The sequence below is a fragment of the Lycium barbarum genome, chromosome 11 (genome assembly GCF_019175385.1).
Source record: "Lycium barbarum isolate Lr01 chromosome 11, ASM1917538v2, whole genome shotgun sequence".
Taxonomy (NCBI): domain Eukaryota; kingdom Viridiplantae; phylum Streptophyta; class Magnoliopsida; order Solanales; family Solanaceae; genus Lycium; species Lycium barbarum.
In genome coordinates this window covers 78192351-78198088 of record NC_083347.1, presented here as the reverse complement: position 1 = coordinate 78198088, position 5738 = coordinate 78192351, and the positions used below count along the sequence as shown (strand labels likewise).

Below are 5738 nucleotides of genomic sequence, written 5' to 3'. Positions count from 1 at the left end.
TTTTTTTTTTGTTGTAATTTATGTATTATCTGCAGTTTAATGTACAGTATATAAAGAATGGATCTTACTAAATCAACACCAAAAGGGGAGGATTGTACAAGACCATATAAGGAGTCCATATTCCCATTATCCCACCGATGTGGAACACCAACATCCCCACCCCCACCCCTCGAGCCCATGATTGAACATTAGAGCATGGACAATATAAGACAGGGGACCCAACAACGGAAATAATGAATTAGGATGAGCCTCACTCTGATACCATGTAAAGAATGGATCTTGAGCCTAACTCAACCCCAAAAACTAGCTCATTATGGGAGGATTGCCCAAGACCATATATATAAGGAGTCCATTTTCCCATTATCCCACCGATGCGGGATACCAACATAGTAGACATATAAATTATTTGCATATGTAGCAGTATTGCCAGTCTCACTGCACTGATCATAATAAATTCTTTCACTTTGTATCGAAATAGAAATCTGATCCAATCGACCTGATTTATATGAGTTTAACAAATTAGGTTCTTTAGGAGAAAAAATAAAAAAGCAAGATCACTCCCATAAAATTTAATGATTTATTCTTCTTATTTTAACTTTTTATCATGATTTTGCTGATATCTATATGGATGTTGGCAGACGAAGATTAATGCACTCACCCGGATATAAGAGAAGATTTTTACGTTTGCCTACGAACAATATGAAAATGAAACAAATTATATTTCTTGATAAGTATTGTGTAACAAGTACAACAAAATATATAGGGTACATGTACAAGTAAGAGATAATGTTATCGCGAAATACAACAAGAATTTAAGATAATCTAAGTCTTTTATTTATCATTCCCCCTCGAGCTATGCATTATCTAGAAGAATGTAGAATTTGTTACGCAAAAACAATAATCGAAGTAAAGAAAGTGCCTTATTTAACAAACCAACAAGTTGATCTTGACTAGGGACATAATAAACTCGAAGAATACAACTTTTTCATGACCAACATTGAGACCAATTTCAACATTATTGGTACGAGCGTGTTGACGTCGTCCAAATTACATCTTTTAATGGATGTAAAGCAGTCATTGTCAAATATATAACCTCTAGGTTGGAGTAGAATCCAACAGAGAAGACGATGAGGAGCATATCCTACTCGTCCATGTAATTACTTTACTAGGGTCTCTATTCCTAAGGTAACCAACGTTTTAGTTTTTAGGATTGATTTTGAAATTTTGATCACTAGAAGTCTATCTATATAGAATGGGAGAGGGAAAAGCATAATATGATGACAAGTGTCATCACTAGAAAATTCGTATTTAATAAATAAAATTAAATAAAAAAGTCACAAAATAAAAGAGAAGAAAAGAAAAGACAAAAACAGAAAAAACAATTCTTTAAGAAAAACTAACTGAGGAGGTCTAATACCCCCCATTCCCCGGCCAGAAAATTTGAAATTAAAAATACAAATTATATATTAAAAAAACATAGAATTAGGAGCATTCAAATTTAATTTCAAAAACATGTAGAATCTGAAAACTGAGTAACCAACTAAATCATTAGTATTTGTTTTTAAATAATAATAAATAATAAATAAATTAAAAGATAAAGAATACCAACTTCCCAATAAACTCCCACGTCTCATTAACTATTTCGAAATCCTCAGCAAACCGTTTCAAATCAAAATCTCAATTACATACAATGGCATAAAAACAGAGTAAAATCAACAAATGAGAAAAATTCACCCCAACATCCGTATCAAATGAACCGCAAATCGAGTTGCACTCAAGGCAGAGAAGAAATCACCATGAGAGGACTTTTACCGTCTGTGAGAAATATTTAAAGGTACAAAGCTTCATGCTTGATTGATCTTTGCTTCATGTATCTCTGTATTAAAGCGAGTTCTGATGATTGGAACACCAAAATTAGTCACATGTATTATTTGTTGTTTCATCTCATTTGGCTCATATGAAAACCTGCACCTTATAGAAGCAAGATCATCTCATTTGCTTCTGTTACTTTTTCAGGGTTCAAGGGACGCAAGAAGCACAGACTGGAGTGTACCAGTACTTTCTCAAAGTAAGTGTCTTGGACATAACATTTGAAACCTTTCTAACTATGCATCTGGTGTTGGAAACTGGCATGAGGCAGAGAAGGAAATTAAGTGCGGCATAAAAAGGAAATTTTAGTTGCTTTTGAGGGGGGAAAAACAACTAAAATTGATAAATAAAGATTAAAATAGAGGAACTGAAATTGAAAAGGATTCATTGTCATGCTTCATGATCTAGAATGTTGTCTTGCCAGCGACAGACGTTACATTGAAGACAAACAACAATTGTTGCATCATTCCATAAAGTACAGAGAAATTCAAAACTGCGACACAAAATATGAATCTTCTATCTATACTTGTGATTTATTTGGGAATTAGAACTGGCAAGAATCAAACTTTGTGTTTGTCTCAAAGTTGAGAAAACAAGAATTTGCTCTGTGTGTCTGCTGGTGTTTCAGCTGGTCCTCAGAGGTTGTACTATTGATTCAAATCAGGTACTTCCTCCATCCCAATTTATACGAGGGTTGACCTATTTGGGGAGTCAAACAGTTCTTTTTTTTATTACAATTTCAAATATAGATTATTCGAGAATTTTATAATAAAATTTATATATTTGAAAAATACATTAAAAAAAAAGTACTATAAGTCTGCATAATATGAAAATAGTTGGAGAAAATTGTAGTCAAAGAAAGAACTGTTTGACTTCCCAAATAAATCAGCCCTCGTATAAATTGGGACAGAGAGAGTATTATTTTTTAAACCATTTTTAGATGAACAATTTCTTTTGGAATATTTGTCATCCTCATCCTAATATGAAAGGACATTGGTTATGTATAGTTCTCAGTGACCGAGCATTTCAAGAGTTTAGATATGGGTATATTCCAATCAATTACTGGAGTTACTTCTTTATGATCTCTTCCAATTTTTCCCCCTTTATTCCTCTTTCTATTTTTTCAAAAATTATAAAAGGATGATAACTATGCTGACTTTCAAAGTTTTTCACAGTTGTGGGTGAGACGTGCCAAATGAAATAAGAGATGCTAATTTCTTCGTCTTTGGGGTGAGTACCGAATTTGTTATTACTTTTTATGTCAATTGAATTTGAATTTTAATTATAGATATTTTTTAAAAGTATTAGCTTGCCTATCAAGTGTCCATAACAACTGGATGTAGGAGCAGTATCCCCTTCATAATATTTTTCTTTTAGTATGAAACTAAAGAAGAATAAATCTATTTTTTGCACTCTTCTAAATTTCAATTTCTTTTATTGATTAGTCTTTATTTGCTTTTCTAGAGGTGCTCCAAAACGTCTCCTTGAAGTTGTGGTTTTGGGTATACAAAGATTGGCTACTAGACTGATGAAAACAACTCTTGCCAAGTGCTAATAAATCAGATGTGGTCGTGATGTAATTTCGGATGCAAACATTTTATATACTTTCTTGATATTGTGTGCATAATATTAGAATGGTTCTACTAGACAATGTACTAAGGTTCTTTTGCACATATATTATGGATAAATGATCCTATTATATTGTGTATATAGAAGAGCTTTAATTAAGCTTTATCATGTCTGTCATCTTCTGCAAATAGATAGTCGATAAAACTTTCACAGTATCGAGAGTCGCAATGTATGTCATATTAGAGTTGTACCTTGCTTTTGATGGGACTTTTAAGGAGCGTGAGAACACATACTTTTCTTTAACCAATGTGAAATGTAATCAATGGTGGCTTGAATGAAATGGTGCTTAGGATGTAATCTTTGGTTCTTTGAGGTAGGTTGTGCATAACCTATACAATAATTACTTTTCTTACTATTAATCGTGCATTACACGGTACTTATAATAGTAGATTACAATAGAATATTTCAGTGTATTCCTTGTTGGGAAGAAACAAGCAATAACCAAATTGCACGACGAGATAACAGCGGAAGAAATACCCAAGTCAAAACTTCTCAAACTATTTGAACCAAGAGAAGACAATAAACACTAGCACAAATGGAAATCCGGGCAGTAGCTATGCCAACAATAAAATAGCAAAGCAAGCAAAAATAAATCGAATGCAAGAGACACCAAATTTGCGTGGTAAAACCCCTTCAAGGTGAAGAGAAAACATCCACGGGACCTCCGGCCCACAAAAGTTCCACTATAATCAACAAGAGTTACAACAATGTTCTCCAAATGGCTACAACAACAAAGCCAAGCATGGAGCAGCAATACATAAAAGATATCACCAAAACTAGTGAAGAAAGGAGAGAAATCACCCCCAAAAATGAACTATTGTTCGTACTCGAAAACTGCAGTTACCGACCACAAAATCCGATCTCCACCTTTGAAATCGAAGAACCAGATGTTGAGAACCCCCAGTTCAAACTTCAGCATGATCCAGCGGTTAACGAATCGGGACACGCAATTTAAAGCGGACTGCTGTAGCAGAAAATTTCTGGACGAAAATCTGCTTTCTCTCTCATCTTTTTCTCTCTATATGGCTGCTATGAATTCACTCTTGTGTTGTGAAAATAAGACCTAAATTGATCCTATATATAGAGGAAATTTTGGGAAAAATTGGCCTGGTCCAAATTTGATTGGGTTTTATTAATTCAATTCCACATAGGAAGGAAAAACCCAAAATCTAACAATTCTCCCCCTCCCAACTGCGAAGTACATTCAAATAGAAAGGAACCTTTTCCAATTCTTGACCACAAAGAAAATTGCAATAATTGTTCTTCTGAAAAATCAGAGTTCCCGTTTGAAAATTTATGGATATACGATAGTTTACAAAGTTAAAACGATCCATACACTGAGTGTCGGCCATGTAGATAAATATTGAGATTACCTAAAAACAACCAACACATTATTTCATTTATAATCAGTACAATATACTATTAATCAAAAAAATTTAATACGCCTTTTTGTCTTCCCTATTTTCATCATTTACTTTTTTTATGGTTAACTTTCATTGATATTCTACGCGCAACGCGGAGGTACGTATACTAGTTAGTAGAAAATGATTAAGTTGAAACTATTTGATTAGGGAATTCGGATTGTGGAGTCATGCAATATGTCTAGTGATGGGTTAGTTACTAAGGTAGATATAGAGGGTGTGAGATAGGTAGTGGAGACTCAAGTACAAATGGAGATTTCTCAATACACCCACTTAATGTCACATTTAGACTTTTTGAAGCCTAAAATGTTGAATTCTTAAACACCCATTGATACCCTTAGTTGAATCCCTTTTCTTTCTAGTTGGGATTCATTAGATTGAGGTTTAAAACCCCAAGTCCTAATTAATTTACCTCTTTCCAAGACTCTTGTTTCCTTTTTCAAGTTTAACTAGAGACAATGGGAATAAAATGGATGTTTTCAACAACACCTTAGCAATATATATGAGGTATAACTAAATACCCACACGTACTACACCTTTGTCATATTTTAAGACTTAACCCAATCACAAAAACTCATTTAAAATGCACAACCCGATCTTTTTACTTAGCTACTCATAATGAAAGAGAGACAAGACATAGAGGTAAATAAAGCCAAAGAATCCCATAATAATTTTGTATTAGAAAATGGAGGAATCTTCAACTTCGATGATTTGGATATATCCGATGGATAAAAGAATGCTTGACAAGACACTCCAATGACACTAGAATATGTTTTTGGGATATATTAATTAATATACAGATATTTACGTCACGTATCC

At 33.5% G+C, this 5738-nt stretch overlaps 1 long non-coding RNA gene across 1 annotated transcript; it reads left to right on the top strand.

Annotated features, from left to right (window-relative positions):
- Positions 1–1152: 1152 nt before the first annotated feature.
- LOC132618917 (uncharacterized) lies at positions 1153–3753 on the top strand. Its single transcript, XR_009574383.1, has 4 exons — positions 1153–1834; positions 2017–2068; positions 3045–3099; positions 3334–3753. It is a non-coding gene; the product is annotated as an uncharacterized LOC132618917 (long non-coding RNA).
- Positions 3754–5738: the final 1985 nt, after the last annotated feature.